This window comes from Protopterus annectens, chromosome 8.part0, assembly GCF_019279795.1.
Source record: "Protopterus annectens isolate FY-2018-M chromosome 8.part0, PAN1.0, whole genome shotgun sequence".
In the NCBI taxonomy this organism is placed as follows: domain Eukaryota; kingdom Metazoa; phylum Chordata; order Ceratodontiformes; family Protopteridae; genus Protopterus; species Protopterus annectens.
In genome coordinates this window covers 176733179-176754560 of record NC_056741.1, presented here as the reverse complement: position 1 = coordinate 176754560, position 21382 = coordinate 176733179, and the positions used below count along the sequence as shown (strand labels likewise).

The following is a 21382-nucleotide window of genomic DNA, read 5'->3' as shown; positions in this document are numbered from 1 at the left end:
GCAGTTACAAGAACAGAGCCAGGCGTCTTTCAGATGTAGTTTTAGGAGTTTTTTTAAACTGTGTTAAAGAGCAGCAGGTAGTAATTTGGGCAGGCAGCTTTTTCCATATGTTAGGGATATAGTTTGAGAAGAGTGATTCTCTAGCTGTGTTGTTTGCTTTGGTGGTGTCTAGTAGGAATTTATTATTAGAGCAGAGGGGTCTGGAAGTGATGTATGGTTGTAATTGTTGTAGTTTTTGGAAGGTAGGGGTTTTGTCTGGTTGATGCAATATTTTGTGGGCAAAGGTTAACTGATTAAAGTGTAGTAGCTGAGGAAGTTCTAGCCATTCCAGTTGTTTAAGAGCTGTACAATAATGTGTTCTGTATGGGGCATCAGTGACAATCTTGGCAATTGTATTATAACAAGCTTCGAGTTTGGTTAGCTCAGATTTGCGGAGGTTGGTTAGGATTGGAGAGGCATATAGGAGAGAAGATAGGAGATGCGTGTGAGTAATAGTAGCTTTTGAGTGTCTAGTTAGGAATTGTCTGTTTCTGTAAAGTAAACCTAGTTTCTTGTGGACCTTCTTAATGATTTGTGCTATGTGTATATTGAATTTCAAGTTGTTGTCGATTTCTACACCCAGCAGTTTGGTATGAGTTGTAGGAGTGATGGTGGTTTTATTTTTGGATAGGATGGTGAAAGTTTGGAATAAAAGGGTCAATTTTGTTGGGGAGAAGAGAAGGAACTTTGTTTTGTTGGGGTTTAGTATGAGGTGGGAGTTGCTGAGACATTTCGTTGGATAGGAAGGAGTCTTGGGTTGTGGTGTGGAGGTCATGAAGAGAGGAAGCTGTGTATATTAGCATAGAGTCATCTGCATATTGTATGACAGTGACTTGTAGTGTGGCAGTGTGGAGCTGATTGATGACGAGGGTGAAGAGTAGAGGTCCAAGTACGGAGCCTTGTGGAACCCCCAAGGTAACAGGGAGATGAATGGAAAGTTGTTGCTGCCATTGGACAGCCTGCTGTCGTCCTGATAGGTAACTTCTGAACCATGTGGTAGTGGAGTTACTGAGATTTAGGGTGGAGTGAATGCTGATGAGTTTGTCATGATTAACCATATCACAGGCCTTTGACAAGTCTAAAAATGTAGCAGATACAAACAGTCCTCTGTTTCTATAGAGGTTCACTGCATTTGTGAAGGACATGAGGGCTTTGCTGTGAGAATGGTGGAAACCGCACTGAGTGTTTGACAAAAGTTTATTTGAATTAAGGTAAGTCATTAATTGAGTGTGTATAGTCCTCTCTAGGATTTTAGATAAGGGAGAAAGGATGGCAATTGGCTTATAATTAGTAGGTTCAGTTGAGTTACCTCCCTCATGTAAGAGTATTATGCGTGAGATTTTCCAAATATCTGGGACCATGTTTTCTGATAATGATCTGTTTATGAGTATGGCCACTGGGTATGCTAAAGCATCTGCTGCGATTTGCAGAAATTCTGTTGGGAGGTTGTCAGTTGCTAATGTGATAAATTTTAGTTTTCTTAGTAGTTTTCTTGTGGTATAAACAGACACTGGGTGGAATGTAAAGAGGTTGCAGCTATTTTGGTAGTTGGTGCTTTGTTGGTCTGTGGGTGGAGTTGGGGTGGTGTAGACAATGTGAGAATTAGCAAGGGTTTGGATAGTTTCAGTAAAGTATTTATTTAAGTGGGTTGTTATGCTGTCATGATTGATGGCTGAAGGGGTAGGAATAGCTGGTTTGCCTGTAAGAAGTATATTATTAATTACGGCTCAGATTTTTGAGGGTTATTATGGTATTTTTTCCGGATATTATGGCAGTAGTTGGTTCGGCTGATCTTACTAATTTCTTGGCTTTATTTTGCAGGTCTAGGAATCTTTGTCTTGTTGATTGGGTTTTGCGTTTCTGGAACTGTTCTCATGCCTTATCTCTAGTCTTGAGTAAGGATCTTTATTCCTTACTAAGCCAGGGTGCATAGTTAGATTTGACTCTGATTGTTCGAGAAGGTGCATGGCAGTTTAGTATGTCAAGGAAGGTGGTGTTGAAGGAGTTGATTGTGTCTTCAAGGGGCAGCTGTGTGAGTGATTCCCAAGTGCAGTTATTTAATGTGGAGATGAACGTGTCTGGGTTGAAGATTTTTTTACTTCTAATTAGCCGGTAGGTTGATTGACTGTTGTGGGGAGTGTGTGATCTTAGTAGAAAGGTTGGTAGATGGTCACTCAGACCATCAGAGAGGCAGCCTGATTGCATTGACAGGGATGGGTTGCTCACTAAGACCCAGTCTAGGGTGGAGTGTCAGTGGGAGGATTTGTCAATCCTGATAGGAGATGTGATAAGTTGGGTGAACCCATGTAGGTTGATATGTCATGTTGGTGTTTGTTGGTGTTTGAGAGGAACTGTTGAGCCAGTCAGTATTGAAGTCTCCCATTAGGATAGTTTCCTGTGTGAGGGAATTACAGGCCCAGTATAGAATATTCCCTAGTGTGGGAATGTTGTAACCAGGTGGGATATAACAACCTATGATGTTAATTTGTTTTTTTTTTGGGTTGTGTCAATTTGGTACTGATAAGTTCTGCATTGCCAAAGTTGGGGATGCTTAGCTGTAGGCAGTCAACCAATAGGTGGTCTTTGACTAGGATAGCTACCCCTCCATCCCTTTTGGATACCCTGTCTTTTTATAGAATGTTGAATCTGGGTGCTAAAATTTCATCATTGTTATTGCTGGGTTTGAGCCAAGTTTTTGTAAGTATTACTGTATCTGGGGAATAGTAGGAGAGCAGGGCATGCAGGTCATGGAATTTGTTTCCAATACTTCTTGCATTTATGTTAAGGAGGAGAAGGTAATTGTTATGTTTCTGGTGTAGAGGCCTGGGTCAATGGTGGTAGAGGTGTTTACTTGATTATGTGGGGTATTGGGGCCAGGGTTTGGGTGTATGTTACCGGAGAGGTTGAACTGATTGATAAGGTGTGAGATTAACTTGGTAACTTTGTGAAGCAGTTTAGTGTGTTTTTGATAGGTGTGGGATTATATAGATAGAGGTAGAGATAGGATTGTCTTAGTGTGGTACTGTGTGGCTGGTATTGAAGAGGTTTGGAGATATGGGAGTGTAAGGTGGACTATTGTGATAGGCCAAAGAGGAGGGTTGGGAGGGAAGTGAATGATTACTTGGTAATGGTGTGTAGCACAATGTGAAGGAGTAGAAAACTACTAGCAGTGATGCTGAGATGATATGCACGGATGTTTGGGTTAGGTGTTTGTTATTAAGGAGGGACATTTTATTAGAGTATGATGTTTTAGAAAGGGGGGGGGCAGGTGTGTGAATGTAGATAAAGGCAGGTGGGTGTTGTCTGAGTTGGTGTGGTAAACTGGCCTAATTAGTGAAAGTGTGGGTTCAGATTGTTTACGGCAAATGTGTGCAGGCCTTGATAGGTATAAATCTAGTGAAAGCATGGATGGGTGGAAATGGGGGTAGGGTAGGGGAGTGGAGTGAGCCCACAGGGTGAATGGAGAGGGATGAGCCGGGGCTGACTGCAAGCACAAAAACAATCAGTAGATTGCAACTCGTCCAGGTCAGTATGTTAGATACCCTGTACACTGGAGTAAGCAGAATTCCTATAAAGTCTGATAAAGTGCAGGGAAGCAGGATAATTGTTGAGCTAGATGTGAACTGTGATTTGGGGGTTCCCATAGTTTGCTACCCTCTTACCTTACAGTCAATACCTTTTAAAACAGTGTACAAAATATAGGAGAATAACCTACACTGCAGTTATTCTGTAGCTAGTTAGGTTATGTATTTGGCCTAGCTGGGCTAATTTATGTTCCGGCTTCACAGCGCTGTACATTAGTGTAGGGCAAAGCAGTCCAGGTGATAATAGACTTCTGGGTGTCTGTGGGCTTATAGATTAATTTCTGTGAGTTTCCATTGCTTTTGTAGTCCTTTTTCTTTTAGAATGATTGTTTTCTTTTGTGGTTTAGTATCCAGTGTCATGAAGTTGCTAGACCAGACAAACTGCCATGGACCAGTAGAAGGGGAACGACTGAGCAACCTGTTTGCAGGGTCTGTTGAAATAATGCTTTTGTAGTCCTTTTTCTTTCAGGACAATTGTTTCCTTTTATTCTTTAGTGGTCAGGTTCATGAAGTTGCTAGACCAGGTAAAAACTGCCATAGACCAGTAGAAGGGGAATGGCTGAGCAACCCATTCACAGGGGCTGTGGAAATGAAGCTTTTGTAGTCCTTTTTCTTTCAGGATGATTGTTCCTTTTATTGTTTAGTGGCCAGGTTCCTGAAGTTGCTAGAGAAGGTAGAAATTGCTGTGGACCAGTGGAAGGGGAACTGCTGAGCAAACCCTTTGCAGGGGCTGTGAAATTGCAAGGTATACTGAAGACTGGGTGGATACGAACAGCTGCTTTGCGAATCCAAGATGGCACCACAGGTTTAAATCACCTTTGCTGAGACCATATTTATAACTGTTTATTAAAGAAGACTTTATGATGGAAAAGGAGGACATATTTAACTATAGAAAAAGAAAAGATCTGGAAAGAAGGATGGAAATTAATAAAACCTGGTATTACAGGAAGTGAGTACAGCTTTCAAAAAGGTCAGATAGGAAGGGTTCCCAGGAATGGATGTGTTCAATTTACTCATTTATAAAATTCTGTAAGATGGGGAATTACACAGCAATGAAAATGTATTTAAAGAATATCACGCAAGAGGGAAAAGGTTTACATTGTGTTCAGGGAGGCAGTGCAACTTAATCATAAAAATGAGGTAAAAAAATCAGTTGGAGACTACAAATTATGGTTATTTATTATAAATAAAGATTTTAAAATTAAGAAGAAAGGTTTATAAGGAATGTTAATTGAGCCTAAAGTTTTTAGACTAGTTAAGGGGAATGTGAAGATTGTTATCATTTTGAAGAAACCTTTGAGTTAGAAAGGAGTTGAAGCAACGTAGGTATCGAGCTGTGATATAGCCAAAATGCAATGGAGTAATATAATAGAGTTAATTCAGAAGGCCGCTTGGGACCAATCATTCCGTGGGATACACGGCCAGTACAGCAGAAGTAGGGAACTGAAATTGCTTTGAACAAGGATGCTGCTGTCCATTTTTCTAATTGTTTATTTAAGTAATTAAAAACTACATTTCTTTACTTAAATGAATAGATAGATATAAATGTCTGTTTTACCATTTTCTGCCTTTCTAACATTAATACTTGCCTCATGTTTTTTTTTTTATTGAAGCCTCTGTTTTTATGAAGTTAGTGGTAGTACCCACAATGTGATTCACATAATTTGTAGCACTTACTACTTTTCTAAAAGAAAAGCAGAGGTTGCTTCTTTTAAGGCTTTACCAGTTTAGAACCTCTAACTCAAAATTGGTCAGTTCCATGTCTATGGATTTTGGGAATCCCAAACATCACCCCAATATTTACATGTTCAACCTGAAAAAAATGGTATATTATTTCATATATAACACCTTCAAGATTATTTTCATATAACCGGCTGTCCAGATGTACAACATTCTTATTTATGCTTTTACTGTCATCTTTCAACTATACATTTTGGTCAGTATGAATTTTCCTCATTTTTGTCATCATGCCAATATACATAACTGTAGCTCCATTTTGTATCTGCATTCAGTTATCTGATAGATCTATCATTGGACATTTTGTTTGACATCTATTTCTTTCTTACTCAAACTTTTTTCCATTGGTTTGATTATTATTGACCAAATACTTTCCATTTCCCAATTGTTTTCAGAAGCAGCTATTTTGGGATGAGGAATGAGGTTAAATATGTTGAATTCAACCAGCCTTTTCAACTTACACTCACTGCTGTTCTTTTTGATCAGCACCTTATCTTAATCATCTTAAGCACCTTCTTCTAAGATAACAGGCCACTGTAGGTTTTTAAGAGCCAAATGAGATTCAATTAAATACAAAAAATAATAATACACTTTGCTTCATTTAGCCAGGCATAAGCACATTTCATCAGTAGTATAGCTGAGGGAATGGACTTCCCTGGACAGAAGGAGTTAGTTGGAGGGATCAGCCATCTAATCAATTATCCTTGCACTTTTATTGCATACCAGCTTTTAAAGGTTGGTATTGCAACAGCACAGTAGCACTCCTTGGGTAGTCTAAACTGTAGTAACTGCTTTGTACATTTGAAACAAGTAGTTGGCTACAGTTTAAAAAAAGCTTGTTTCTTATTTTTCTATCTGAGCACTGTAGCACTCACCATAGAGTATAAACTATAGAAAGTGGCAACTGTTTGCTACATTTGTAACAAACAGTTTGTCTCAGTTTGAAACAAAAAAATATTTCTTTTTTTTTAATAAAACCTGAGTGCTGTAGCACTCCATCTGGGTTATAAACTGTAGCAATTTCTTGCTACAGCAGTTTGTCACAGTTTAAAAGAAGAAAAAAAAAAAACAATTTGTTCCTTTTTTAAACAAAAATGTGAGGAAGGTGGGTGGGATAGGGGACAGAAACGGGTCCTGGCTGGCTCCTGCATTTCAAGATTCCTAGACATCGGACCTTTTGACCTTTTTCATTTTTGTCTTTAATTGCCATTCAGCTGAAGAGGTAGTGGGCATGTACTTGGCTACCTGGTTCCCATGCCAGAGTGCCAGTACAAGCAGCAGACCATTTCATCTGCTCTTCAGTTTAAATGTTGAGGGGGTGCGGTTGTAAGTTTGTGGGACCAGCACAAAATGCTAGTTAAGCCAGATACACCTCTGCATTTCACAGACATTCCCTTTAAGCACATTTCATAGACATCCACTTTTAGCCTGGCATCACCTCTACCTTCACAGCCATAACCAGTGAACAGTAGAAATTTCTGCCTAACAGATAGTCCTTAAGTGTAATGAGGGTCTACTTAATTGCCAGGTGCTCCATTTCTATTGCTTGGTATTGTTAACTAATTCAGCAGCTGAGATGTTCATCTCTTTCAACAGTTTTTGGCAAGACTGTTTCTATCTATTTATTTATGCATGCATGTATTTATTTCTTGACATTTGATAACTGAGTAGGTGCTCTAATCACCAGACCCTTTTCAGCCACAATCTAGGCAGATGAACAGTAACAGTTTAGAGCACAAAATAAAGACAACAAAATGTAGATTTGCAACAGACATATTGAGTAGGCATAATATTTGCAACAGAGAAAGACACATGCAGATTTACAACCAATATTTTGAATGCAAGAATGCTTACCTCTGAAACATTTGTATGTTTACTGACAATAATCTACAATTTAAACCAGCAGACATAGTATGTGAGAGATATACTTCTGAAATATCACTGGATGAAAAACTCTCTCATAAAGCCACAACAATCAACAAACATGTTGCCTCTACCACACTATACTATGTCAACAAAGCACACATACACCTCTCAGACCAACACACAAATCTACATATGCTGAGGCTCTTGCTGAGGCTCTTAAAAGCAAACTGTGTAAACCATAAACGCACCCTAAATTTTTCCTAAGAAACAAGTACCCTCTGCAACATCACAAACATACAGCACAAGCAGCACACACCTTGAAACGTACAACTATGATTCATACTGACTCAGTTCCAAAGCCTATTAGAAGGCAAACCTCCAAGCAATCCAATGATCTAGTCATAGGTGACGCAGTAATGAGATACAACCATTCCCCACTCACTAGGCTGTGCAAAGGCAGGTAAATGGTAAGTTGTCTGTATAGTGCAATGATTCATCACATCAGACAAGCAGTCAAAGCCTTGCACCTCAAGTACACATAGGGCACAGTCTTAGTAGATGTATATGCAACTAACTTGAGACATAACTCCATGGATTGTATGAAGAGTGACATGATGGAAGTCTCAGAATATGTGTCTGAAGTTGGTATTACCCTAGCCTTGATTAACATTCCACCACCCCAAAGAATGATGGCACAGTATGAACATAAGATTATTGATTTCAACAATTGTCTTAGCTTCTCATGGTATTCAAAGGGTTCACAATATATATCAGCCTGGGTAGAGATGGTAGGCAGTTCAAACTGCTTTGCCAGGGATGGCCCCACCCCTCATCCAACAGCTTTTGTATATTAGTTAAATTGTTGTCTACCCTTTTGGGCCTTTTTAGGCAATCTCAGTCTTCTAAAGCTTCTGACATAGAAAAAAAAAAAACGGAGTCCATATAACATAAAGGTATTGCTGCTCACTGCTAGGAACCTCAACAAGAACCTCCATTGCCTACAAGCACTCCTTACCCTGGAAAACATTGATATGTGCAGTATCAAAGAGAGCTTATTCAACACTAGTGACAGCACTTTATCAATGCAGGGTTTGAATGTCTATCATGCATTCAGACCACTGCACTAGACCAAGGCAGTAAAGGTGGCAGTGTCTCCATATTCTTAAAAGAACATCTCACCTCCAGACTCATTAAACAAGATAATGACCTAGATCTTCTCCACATCCAACTTATTATAAACAAAATCCCTTACATTATCATAGCTAACTGTTGGACCTCCCCCCCCCTCATTGTTTCCTTTATCCTATACCTCCAACCTAACTAGCATGGAGTCTCTGTTAAGCCAAACACTATTCTCCTAGGAGACTTTAACTACCTCAAAATAAAACTGGGAAACTTATATATTTTCAAACATGCATGCCCAAAAATGTTCATCAATGCAAACTCTCTGGACCAATTCATCCACATCCAAACTATAGGAAATAAAATCCTTAATTTGCTTGTTTCCAATAAAGTCAGATCTGCTCCCTACCAATTGTAACTTCCTTCTTTCCTTATAAAATCAGACCACAAGTCAGTCACATTTACCATATGACTGAAGCCTGAAGTAATTTCCAATACCTTGATATTTTAAAATTATCTGAGGCTAATTTACTAACATTGAGTGATGCCCTGGATAAATTCAAAAGCACTTTCCATTCTGATGACCATGCTGGTCATGCAGGATCTTTTACTGCCCAATTCTATGTGGATATAAATAGCTTTATGGATACAGCTGTCTGCCTCAGAAATAAACACAACACCAAATTTGAAAATAAATCTCCATGCTGGATCCCTAATTAAAACAGGCCCTATATAAAAAAAAAACTCATTGGATACAAATATGTCAAACTCTCAATATCCAAAAGCACTTTGCTACACTGATCAAGATACTTTTGATCCAAATACAAATTAAACAGATGTTGATATGAGATGAAGTATCCACCCATTGAAGGATAACCACAAGGCCTTTTTTTAATTATGTTATAAATCTCAGAAGCAAATCCCAGCATTGTGCAGAGCCAATAGTAAAGATATCACACACTTTGTTCCAAAGGACATAGCCAATCTACTAGTGGACAAATTTAGCTCAAATTTCTCCCCTTCTTCTCTCTAATTCTCTTACAACACACAGTAGTGTAGCTAGGGTGGAGAGGAGGGGGGGCCCAGGTCCAAAAGGTTGGGGGCACAATCAGCTGATCCTGATCACTGTAATATGCTGTAGCACTCTGAGTTTGGTCTAAGGTTGAACGTCAAGCTGGCACCTCGGCATTCGTAAAAATCTACTGCCAATCATTAGCAGACCGGAGTTCCACTGTGGTGACCCCTAACCGGGAAAAGCCGAAAGACAACAACAACAACTCTGAGTTTGGTCTAAACTAGCAAACTGTTTGCTTTTGTAGCGAACAGTTTAACAGTTTAAAAAAATAAATAAATAAATAAATAAATAAAACCTGGGCACTGTAGTGCTCTGTGCAGGCAGGGTATAAACTGCAGCAACTGTTACTACATGTGTAGGAAGCAGTTTGCAATGGTTATTTTTTTTCTGTAGTACTCTGTGCAGTCAGGTACAAATGTAGCAACTATTTCTAGAGTTTTAAAGAAGCAATGCTTTTTTTAAATAAAATGTTAAAGGGTGGTAGGGGCAGGGCACAGAAACAGGATCTGAATGACTGAGGCTGGAGGGAGGCGGGAACATGTCGTGCATCTTGTCACCTGGTTGGTGTACCAGTAGACAGAAGGTCCATTTTTTTTTTTTTTTTTTTTGCTGGGGGATGCATAGATCTTACTGTCATAAGATGATCACTTATGGATTTTTTTTTTTTTTTTTTTGCTCTACACTTGAACAGCTAAGGAGGCAAGTCACTGGTTCATATTAATGGCCCGGGACACTTACTTAACCAGCTATGATTCAGAACTCACATATCCTTATCTACATCCTCCATCAAATCTGCCAAGAACAAGTTCTCAAGCTATTATATAAGGCCAAGAACAAAACATCTGTGAAGACAAATAACATACCAGGCTGCCTAATGATCAGCCTGAAAGATGACTTGTCAAAACTCCCATCAAAGGCTATTCAATATTGGTGTTAAAGCAGGTCACACAGTGGATGAAAGGACAGCAACAGTTAATCTCTTGCACAAAGGAGGGGCTTTAATGGACTTAGGTAATTACAGACCCATCAGCCTGAACAGTCTCATCTATAAGGCTATGAAAATGATTATGGAATGAATAAATAAGTATATAGGTAGCCTACAGATTCTGAACCCAACCCTGTTCATATTCATCAAGGACATGTCATACCTACATATCCTTGTTGACTTTCAATCAGAAGTGGCCCTCACTGCTTCACACAGCAGACCACCCTGCCTCTTTTGAAGTGGCATTTCTGATGTTTCCAAAATGCAGGCATACCTGTAATAAGAGTTTTTTTTTTCAGAACAATTCTGCCTGCCAAGTAAGATTATTTTTTTCCTTTTACAAAAAACAGGAGTCCACACATGCACTTGCATTCATGAAGTTCTGATTCCATGAAATGGGAAAAAAATATTTTTTATGAAAAAATAAATAAAAAACAGTATTTGGAACTGTATTTTATTTGGATGGACTAAGTCTCTCATCCCATGGATGAGCTGCCACTTCTTCATGTACACATATACATCATGTCCTTCAGTTGCTAAAATGCCTTTTCTGTTTTACCTGTCCACTTGACCATCATTGAGGCCCACTCTTGATCAAGTCAGTCAGGAGGCAAGCAGTACTGGAGAAGTTTAAAATAATCTTGTGATAATAATTTGACAGACTCAACAAAGCCTTGACTTGTCTCTTCTTAGTGTATAAGAGCCGGTCTCATACTGCTGAATTAGTGAGTCTCTTTTATGAATAGGTTACACTTAGCTGGGTTAGCAGTCAGGTCACCTTGAGATAAGGAGAATAAAACACCTTAGGGAGGTGCCTTTCTCATTCTGCTAAGAAGATTACATCATCCAGCTAAGCTGCTGAATATCAGGTGTTGGGATTGTAGAAACCTGTCCATCAACCTCTGGTACATTGTGGGTTCTCCATGGAAATTAAATGGCTCTGCTCTGTAGTGATGAAGGCCAGTGGATATGGAAAAATGCCATCTTTTTTCCTTAGCAATAGGCTTTTTCTTGCGTACAAAGTTGACAAAAGCCTAATCTTGCCAAACATTTAAACCATTACATCAATTGGGGTCATGGGACATGAATCCAACTTGAGAATACTATTTTGCTAAAAGAAGTCATTGCAAACCCATACTGACCCAACAGGATGATGTAGACTCTGTGGCATTTTCTTTTAACATATACCTACAGTTATGCGGCCAGATTCAATAAACTTGTTTGCAGGAATAGCTTATTCCTGCATGGAAGGGACCCTTTCCATGCAGCACGGCAGTGCGCCATGCATATTCATGAAAGTGTGCTGCCGTGCTGTAATACAGACACGGTTCTGTGTAAAAGTGCAGGGGGTGTGTCTGCGAGCAGTGCTCTCACAATACACATGCCTCCTGCACATCAGAATTACCATACTGCAATTTAAATAGAGTGAGATCACTCGCTACACCTCTCAACCCATCAGAGTAAGAAATCTGGACAAAGCCATAAGGGACAATTGTCCCGAAACACCTAGAAAGTTTATAGAATAACAGGTTTAGCATTAGGATGGATATTCTGAAGGGTATGATGTAAAAAACACAACAAATATTTTTTTTTTCACAAGTGCAATAAAGTTTAAGCATAGCTGCGTGGGTGTGCCTGTAGCTTAGCTATGTTTAGCCCTGCTGACATGCCACGATAAGTTAAATAGCAATAGACATCCAGCATAAACATTAGTGTAATAGTATAGCATTTAGAGCGTATGCCTTGCATATAGTTATTCATGGTTCGAGCCTTACCAAAGCTGTTTCCATTTTGTATGTGTAATCATTACAATTTTAATTTATTTGTATATTTATGTAGGAAGTAACTTATATTTCTCAACCAGAGTAGTGTATTAGGCCCAGATGTGAGGTTCCAGTGTAATAAAGTAGGGAAACCCCCATATAAACACAAGTGCCCAATACAGTATAGTCGCACAAGAATAAATGTAATTACAGCACAATGGGGGATCTCAGGGAAGTTAAACAAATGTATAATATGTAATGAATGATGAGTCAATCCCATACAGGTGGTAGTCCAATAAAATAAAACATAAGCAGTGCAAAGCATTGCACAGCTATGCTGACCGGGTGCATTGTACAAATATGAATAGTAAGCAATGAGTAGCCCAGCTTAGTGGATTTCCCCATTGGTAAGCAGTGTTGAACCTGCCCAGTTAAGCACTGCCAGCCTTAGCTAAGCAGGTTTGCCCATACCTTACCTTAGCCTCAGTATATTCATAACAGGCCAATCATGGCAAAGGATGGGAAATCAGCCGTATTTAAACCTCACAGGCAGGAATACAGCTTATAATTGGTTGTAGCTCCCCACTGTAGGCAGTATGGCAGGTGTTGGAGAGGGCATGCACTTTCAAGTGCAGGACTGGGACATACAGGAGTCCAAGGTCATGGTAGGACTCCTTGTAAAAAAAAACATGACATGAGACTGCTGCAGGACCCATACCAAGACTCCCAATACAAAGCAGAAGCCTGGGAAAGTTTTGCCCATTATCTCACCAGTGCCACTGGTATCCCTCAGACTGGTGAGCAGGACCAGCACCACTATGCCACCTTGAAATGGAGGAAGAGGGGGCTCTTAGAACAGAGGGTCCAAGAAGCAATACAGAGGGGTGATGTCCCAGCAGTGTGTAAGCATTCATAGTAATAACCGTTTACCAAAGTCCAGCCAGTGTATGTGATGGATAGGTATGCCTAAATGTTTCTGTATTTTCATTACAGCTCCAGGTGAGCGGGCTGTGAACCAGGAAACCCATGCCAGTAGGTTGCAAAGGCTGCATCGTGAGGCAGGTGAGTAAGAATCCTTCTTGTAGTAGCCATACCAAATAAATATAAAGGAGAAGAATATCACCTGACAGTATAAACAATGTGTATGGTTTGTACTGAATAAACCAGACAATATGACAATAATAGTCCCATATAGGTCATATCTAAATAAAACTGTAACTGCCTAGCAATAAAGTTCTAAATCTTGGACTGGTTGTGTTTTCTCTGGTATTATATGGCTTGAAATGTTGCATGCACCAAGATCTGATATCTGAATAGTAATGTTGTGTTAACCACTTTTTCCACACTGTGTGATATCAAAAATATGTCTAGGAATGTCTGTATAAGAGTGTTGCAATTACAAGGTCAGATTGTATAACCAAGACAGAATTGGACAGAAAACATTGAAAACAAAGACAGCAGTTTCTCAATAGCTCACTGATGAAAAACTGATTGCATTTTTAGCAGACACAGCCATGGTTCGAATCCCGGTAGTGGTAGTAAGCTGTATGCATAATTTCAACTAGGATTTTGTAAATATGTGTAGAAAGGTAGTGTTAACAAACATTCCCCCCACAGGTCTTCCAGGTAAGAGAAAGTACAGTTGTGTACACCTACTGTTGCAGTCATAACTGTAGGGTGCTCCTGCCGGCAGGCAGCCCGAGGTCGGCCAGAATCCCAAAGTCTGGGTCCGGCGTCGGCTGTTCAAGCTAGTACCCTGACGTCAGTACGCTCTGGTACATAGCCCTCAGCCGACGCCATCTTCTCCAGCCTTTCTTGCCCTAGATGTCAGAAGTCCCAAATAAAACAAAAATGAATCCAACAAGGAAACACAAATACACCACAAAAAAGAAAAAGGAGAAAAAAAGAGGGGATAGGAGGGAGGGAAACACCGACTGCAACAGTGAAGACACTCTAACATCTACATTTATGGTAGGTGTACACAACTGTACTATGTTCTTAGTGTTTCACTGTTGCAGTCATAACTGTAGGGTGGAATCCCAAAGCAGTGAAAAAGGGGAGGAGGCTTTAGATAGAATAAGGGGAGGCAAGAATACCCTGCAAAACAGCAGAGGCAAAGCCTGCCCTGGTCTTAGAATACAGTGGGAGATTGTAGTGCTTGGAAAAAGTATGCACAGAACTCCAAGTGGCAGCTTCCAAGATATCCTTGGTAGGAACTCCTCTGAGGAAAGCTGTAGAAGTGGCAGCTGCTCTAGTAGAATGGCTTCTAATGGTACCTGGAAACTGTTTCCCATGATGAGTGTAACAAAATCGGATTCCATAAGCAATCCATTTGGAAATAGTTTGTTTAGAAATAGGTTTTCCAAGAGAACTGGAGGCAAAAGAAACAAACAATTGATTAGACTTTCTGAACTCTTTAGTCTTGTACAGGTAAAATCGTAACTGTCTCTGTACATCCAATGAATGCGAAATCCTTTCCTCTTTATTTTGAGGGTTAGGAAAGAAAGTAGGAAGGTGAATTGTCTGATTTAAAGCCACTTTCGAAATCACCTTAGGCATGAAAGTAGGATTGGTCCTCAAGGATACTCTGTCCTGATGGAAAATAAGGTATGGTTCCACAGCCATGAGAGCTTGCAACTCTGAGACCCTTCTAGCCGAAGTCAATGCTAATAAAAGAACAGTCTTCCAAGATAAAAACTTAATATCTGAAGATGCAGCAGGCTCAAAAGGAGGCAAAGTAAGTTTTTCTAAAACATAATTAAGATCCCAGGCAGGAACAGGAGGGGTCCTGGGAGGTCAATTTTTAGCCCCTCTCAAGAATTGTCTCACCAAAGGATGAGAAAAAACAGGAGGATCAGAATTGAAATGAGCAGAAATAGCAGAAGCATGAATCTTAATGGAAGAAAAGGAAAGTCCTTTAGATAAAAGATCCGAAAGGTAAAGCAAAATAGAAGAGAGATCAGGTACCAGAGGATCCGAACCTCGGTCCTGCATCCAAATACAAAACCTCTTCCATTTAGAGGCATAGGATTTCCTAGTGCTAGGCCATCTAGCTTCCAGAAGAACATCCAAAACTTGTTTGGGAAGACTAGAGGAAATCAAATTCCTTTGAAGAGCCAAGCTGCCAGGCAAAGGGTCTTGAGATTGGAATGTAGTAACTGACCCTGATGCTGGGACAGAAGAGAAGGGTTCAGAGGGAGAATCCAAGGAGGCTCCAGGAACAGGTGCTTCAAAGTTGGATACCAAAACTATCGAGGCCAATTTGGAGCAATCAAGATGAGGAACTTGGGCTTGTCCTGTTTTATCTTCAGTAATACCCGAGGTAGTAGAGGAAGAGGAGGGAAGGCATATCCTGAAAGGCTTCTCCAGCTGAAGGACAGGGCATCCACTTTCCAAGCTGTTTTGTGGAAGGACCTGGTGCAAAAGCGAGGCAGCTGATGATTGAGATGGGATGCAAACAGATCTATCTGGGGACATCCCCAAACTGCAGTAATCCTGTTGAATAAGGTGGTGTCTAGCATCCACTCGTGAGGATCTGAAATGTTTCTGCTCAGGCTGTCTGCTAAGAGATTCTGTTCCCCTGGAATGAATTGAGCCTGGAGATGTAGATTCAAATTCAGAGCTGTGTCCCATAAAGCCATAGCTAGTCTGCAAAGGGGGTACGAATGAGAACCCCCCTGCTTGTTGATGTACCACATGACCGTGGTGTTGTCTGTGCGAATTAGCAGAGGTCCTGGTTGCAAAAGGTTCTTGAAGGCTAGAAGGGCATTTAGAACTGCCAAAATTTCCTTCAGATTGATGTGCCAGTGAAGATGGTCCTTTGTCCAGGTTCCTTGCTGGCAATCGTCTAGAAAGTGTGCTCCCCAAGCATAATCCGAGGTGTCCGTGGTTAGGATTTGAGTAGGTTGAGGAAGACGAAAAGGCTTTCCTTCGTTTAAAGCACATACCCTGGACCACCAGAGGAACTCCCTCTGGAGGCAGGGGATCAGAGGAATCAGAATATCCAGATCGTGGTGATGCTGTGACCATACACTTTTCAGATACCATTGAAGCTTTCTCATATGAAGCCTTGCGTTTGGAATCAACAGAATGCAGGAAGCCATGTAGCCCAGAGTCTGCAGGAATTTCCTTGCAGTGAGCTGAGATAGAGTTGACAAGGTGCTGAAAATAGAAGCCAGCTGTGTTTGTTTTTCTGGAGTGAGGAAGGCCCTTTGTAAGGTTGTATTTAAGAGGGCTCCCAAGAATACCATTTGTTGAGAAGGGATCAAATGTGACTTTGTGTTTACTGAGAATCCCAGTAGGAGGAGAAGACGTTGAACAAAGTCCAGATGTTGAAGTAGAAGATCTTTGCTGTCTGCCTGAATAAGACAGTCATCCAAATAGGGGTAAATCTGGATCCCCTGAAGTCTGCAATAAGCCACTACTGGTGCCAGGCACTTGGTAAAAACTCTGGGCGCAGTAGATAAACCAAAGGGCAGTACAGAGAATTGAAAGTGCCTCGAACCTGCCTTGAACCTGAGGAATTTCCTGCGTTCCTGCCTGATGGGAATGTGTAAGTAGGCTTCCTTTAAGTCCAATGTCACCATCCAGGCATCCTGAGAGGGCATTGGAATTAGTTGTTGTAAAGTAAGCATACTGAATTTTGGAATTTCCAAAAAGGTGTTTAACACCGAAAGGTCCAGAATAGGTCTCCATGAGTTTTGTTTTCTTGGAACCAGAAACAGTCTTGAATAAAAACCTTTTCCCATCTCCAAGAGTGGAACAGGCTCTATGGCTCTCATGGCCAGAAGAGCATCCACTTGATTTAAGGCCTCTGACCATTGATGTTTTGGCAGATCTGGCCAACCGTGAGCCCTTGGCAAAGTGTGAAAGTGGAATTTGTAACCTTTTAAAATCACGTCCAATACCCATCTGTCCTGGGTAATAAGAGTCCAATTTCTGTAAAAAAGAGACAGTTTTCCTCCGAGAGGGGCATCCAGGTGAAGGGGTCCTGTAGCCCAACAGAGAGAGTCATTGAGTTTGCTTTCTTTGAGATTGGGATCTGTCTTCTCCCCTTCTAGGTGAAGAAGCAGTCCATTGTCTAGATCTGTAAGAGGCCTGACCTTGACCACGACCTCTGGAGCGCCTATATCTTCCCCTTTGAGGCCTGTCAGACGTGGGAAAGGACCAATTTTTAGAGGGCCAATTCCTGGAAAATCTAGGAGGCTGAACTTGCAAGAAATCTTTTACAGTCTGCATAGATTTTGCCTTTTCTTCCATCTTTTTAATAACTTCCTCAGCCTTGGATCCAAAAAGAACATCATGTTGAACAGGGGCATCTAATAACTTAGCCTTAACCTGTTCAGGTAAACTTTGTTCACGAAGCCAGGCATGTCTCCTGATAACAGTACCAGAGGCTGCAGCCCTGCAAGAAGCATCCAAAGCATCAAAACCACAATGTAAACTATGTCTGTTCACTTGCTCAGTAGCATGCAAGACATCCTGAAGTTCCTTATCCTCTGCACATGCAGGAAGGGAAGCAAGCTTTTGCTTTAAAACAGACAAAAGAAATTGCTGATACTTAAACATATGAAACTGTCAATTTAAAGCCCTTACAGACAGGGTAGCAGAAGTATACACCTTTTTTCCCCACCTGTCTAAAGCACGAGAATCCTTCTCAGAGGGAATAGGATTTTTAGAAGTAGCAACCTTAGCAGCCTTAGAGCCCTGAGAAATAGTCTCAGGATCCGCAGAAGGGTTCTTAAATAAGAATAAATGAGAGTCAGGAACCCTATAAAATCTATCAGGCTTAGAAGGAGCAGGAGGCATGGAATCAGGATTCAAATTAGCCTCAGAAAAAGCATCATCTACAATGTCCAAACAGGAGGGATAGCTAAAGGCCTATGCTGAAGAAGAAGAAGAAATTCTCTAAGCCTCTTCTTGGAAGCAGAATACTCCTGTCCTTCCCAATGAAAATGCTCCCTCATCTCATGCAAGGTTTCCCCAAAAGAGAAATCCTCAGGCAGAGAGGCCGAGGGTAAGGAGTCCTCAGCATCCGAATCCTCATAAGGAGGAAAAGAATAGTCCTGATCTGAGGAACAGACAGAAGATACAGAAGCCTGGTCAGAGGAATCCAGAGTAACATCCTGTCGAGGCCTTTTCTCAGGACGGGGGTGAGAACCCCTAATCATTGTAAGCAAATCTTCAGCCATCTTTAATAACTGCTTCTGTGTCCTGGGAGTAGATTCAGAAGCAGCTTGAGCAGGAACTTTAGATTTAACAGGAGTCTTTGTCTTTGCCTTTGAAATAGTGATGTGAGTAGACCTAAAAACCCCCTCAGAAGCCGGTACCTGCACAGCGGTTCCGGACCCATCTGAGGGAGTGACGTCCGAAGGTCCTGCAGCAGTTAAAATAGTAGGCCTTGATGGCTCCCCATGGGAGTCCGTATCGGCTATCGGTTCAGAAGTGGTGGACGACAGGGGCTGCAAAAGCGCCTCACTGACGACAGCCGAACCGGACGCTGGCTCCAGCTGCAACGAGTCCTGTTTGGACCTCGGAGGCCTGTCTTTGTCTTTGCGCTTCTTTTGAATTCCGGTAGTGTCCGACGACATTCTGTAATTGAAGCGTCTGCCAAAATAATTTAAAGCCCAATCGTACCTGCGCTTGATAGTACGAGAGTTGAACCTGGCACAGAACCAACAACAAGAAACGTCGTGGTCAAGGCCTAAGCAAGGTAGACAATAAGAGTGGAAATCTTTATGAGGTATTTGTTTCCCACACGTTATACAATTATTAACTTTTTCTGACATCGGAGGAACAAGAAAAAGATTCCCCAATGGGGTACTTAGCTTTGAGAAGAGAAGTAAGAACTTCGGACTGACACGCTGTTCGAAAATCGCCAACCAACGACTTGCGAGCTGCTTTCCACCGCACGGCAAGAAAGACTGGAGAAGATGGCGTCGGCTGAGGGCTATGTACCAGAGCGTACTGACGTCAGGGTACTAGCTTGAACAGTCGACGCCGGACCCAGACTTTGGGATTCTGGCCGAACTCGGGCTGCCTGCCGGCAGGAGCACCCTACAGTTATGACTGCAACAGTGAAACACGAAGAACATCTGTAACTGCCTGGCAATAAAGTTCTAAATCCTGGACTGGTTGTGTTTACTCTGGTATTGTATGGCATGAAATGTTGGATTTACCAATATCTGATATCCGAATAGTAATGTTGTGTTAACCACTGTTTCCCACACTGTGCTACATAAAAAAATATGTCTAGGAATGTCTGTATAAGAATGCTGTAATTACAAGGTCAGATTGTACAACCATGAGAGACTTAGAAAACATTGAAGAAACAACAGCTGTTTCTCAGTAGCTCACTCTAATGAAACACAGATTGTTGTATTTTTGCCGACACAACCATGGTTCAAATCCTGGGAGTGGTAGTAAGCTGTATGCATAATTTCCACTAGGATTTTGTGAATATGTATAGGAACAGTTAGGTAGTGTTAACAACCACTTCCCCCACAGGTCTTCCAGGTAAGAGAACTAGAAAGTAGCTATAAGAAGGTTGAATTATACACTGTGTGCAGACATACCACTGCCCAAACCAAGGCCATTGGTTATTGTAATAATACCTGTAGAGTAATGATTAGAGCAATGATCAATAAAGTTGTGGGTACTGCAAGGATATATAAGTTGTTAACTTACATCACTCCCCCCCACCATATCTGCAACAATAATCTAAACACACAAATCAATGGGTATGTTTTACATCAAACCTGCTGTTGGGACATGTGTCCTATTGTTCAACAAATATTGAAATACATTTCTATTAATGTTGCATGTTAAAATACTATCATTGGTGGCCTGTTACTATCAATGTAACCTGTATACCATTGTAATAGCCACTGTGGTTCCATATATGCATATGTTCTATTTGCTATTCAGCTGTTCCAAATCTGTTGTTTTGGGTTATGGGAATATTTATGCATGCTGTTATAACTAATCCTGGATTGTGTTGACTATTACTAACCCACATATGTTCTTAAACTGCAACACCATAGCACATTTGGGAAGGCTAGTCCCAGCGGACCCACTTTTTCCACCTCATCTGGCCACAAGCATGTCTGGGACCCATCACGGGACCTCCTCGTCTAAAGGTCCTGCACCATCTTTGGGTGGAACTGCCTCATGGGATGGTTCTCATTCCCCCCCTGAGAGTAGGCGCTGACATGATACTGTCACCCGAAGCCAGATCCGAGGATTGGTGCATAGCGAGCTCCGAAAGAGTTTGAAGATCTGCTATGCTAGCTTGAGGGCCAGAAGGTGCAATTAGATCATCAGCCTGCCCCTCCTGTTCAGCCCCCAGCACAGCCACCTTCGGGGCCTTGAAGGTGCAATAGTGACTGCCCATGGGTGGGGACCTCAGTCCCACTGTTTCCACTTGGAGGATCATGGGCTTCTGATATCCAAACACCCCTCCCCGTCCAATGTTTTTACCCCCACGTGTCTTATACCACCCCTGTACGCTGTCTTGTCTGTCTTCCCACCCAACCTACCTCACCAAATATACCTACTATCCTTCCTCAACATCCCACTCTCACCTTAAAAAAAAGGCAATCTGTTCCCAAAAATAAAATCTCGCCCCATATGTAGCTGTCCATTTCACACACTTGTCCACCGGACACATGTAATTTGGTCTAATTGGCTTCACAACATATTATTGTTGTCTTCACCCCTCTCTCGGGGATTTGAGTGTTCAAATATACCTTCAAATTCAGTATATATGCACAGCTGTTGCTGTAGAAGAAATGGACCTTCCATACACCCGTCATGCACATCACTAGCTACTTTTCATATTGTCTTTCCCTCTGCATGCCCCCTTTTTCACTACTTTCATATCACCCCTTTTTTCTTTTATTTTAAAGATATTAGTGGGAGTAAGCGGGAATAAGCTGTTCTAAGCAGTAGTAAGTGGGTTAAGCTTGTTTTCACACCAATTAGCAATGCCTACACAGATTAATCACTTTTAAGGCTAACTGACTGTGAGCATATTTAACTAGAAATTAACATTGCTTACCACTGCACAAACCCACTTACAACTGCTTAAAAGTGCCTTAATCACTCTGTATCCAAAAGCCCTTGTTCTGCCCAACAACAAAATAATCAGTCATTGCAAGTCTTGAACCCAGGACTCTGCACACCATAGTCACAGCAATTTACCACGGAGCCA

The 21382-nt window shown here is 41.2% G+C and overlaps 1 protein-coding gene across 1 annotated transcript in view; it reads right to left on the bottom strand.

Moving 5' to 3' along the window:
- The window catches only part of LOC122808693 (asialoglycoprotein receptor 1-like), a 659094-nt gene that overhangs the window by 307493 nt on the left and 330219 nt on the right, over window positions 1–21382 (bottom strand). The gene's annotated exons all lie outside the window — the stretch shown is intronic.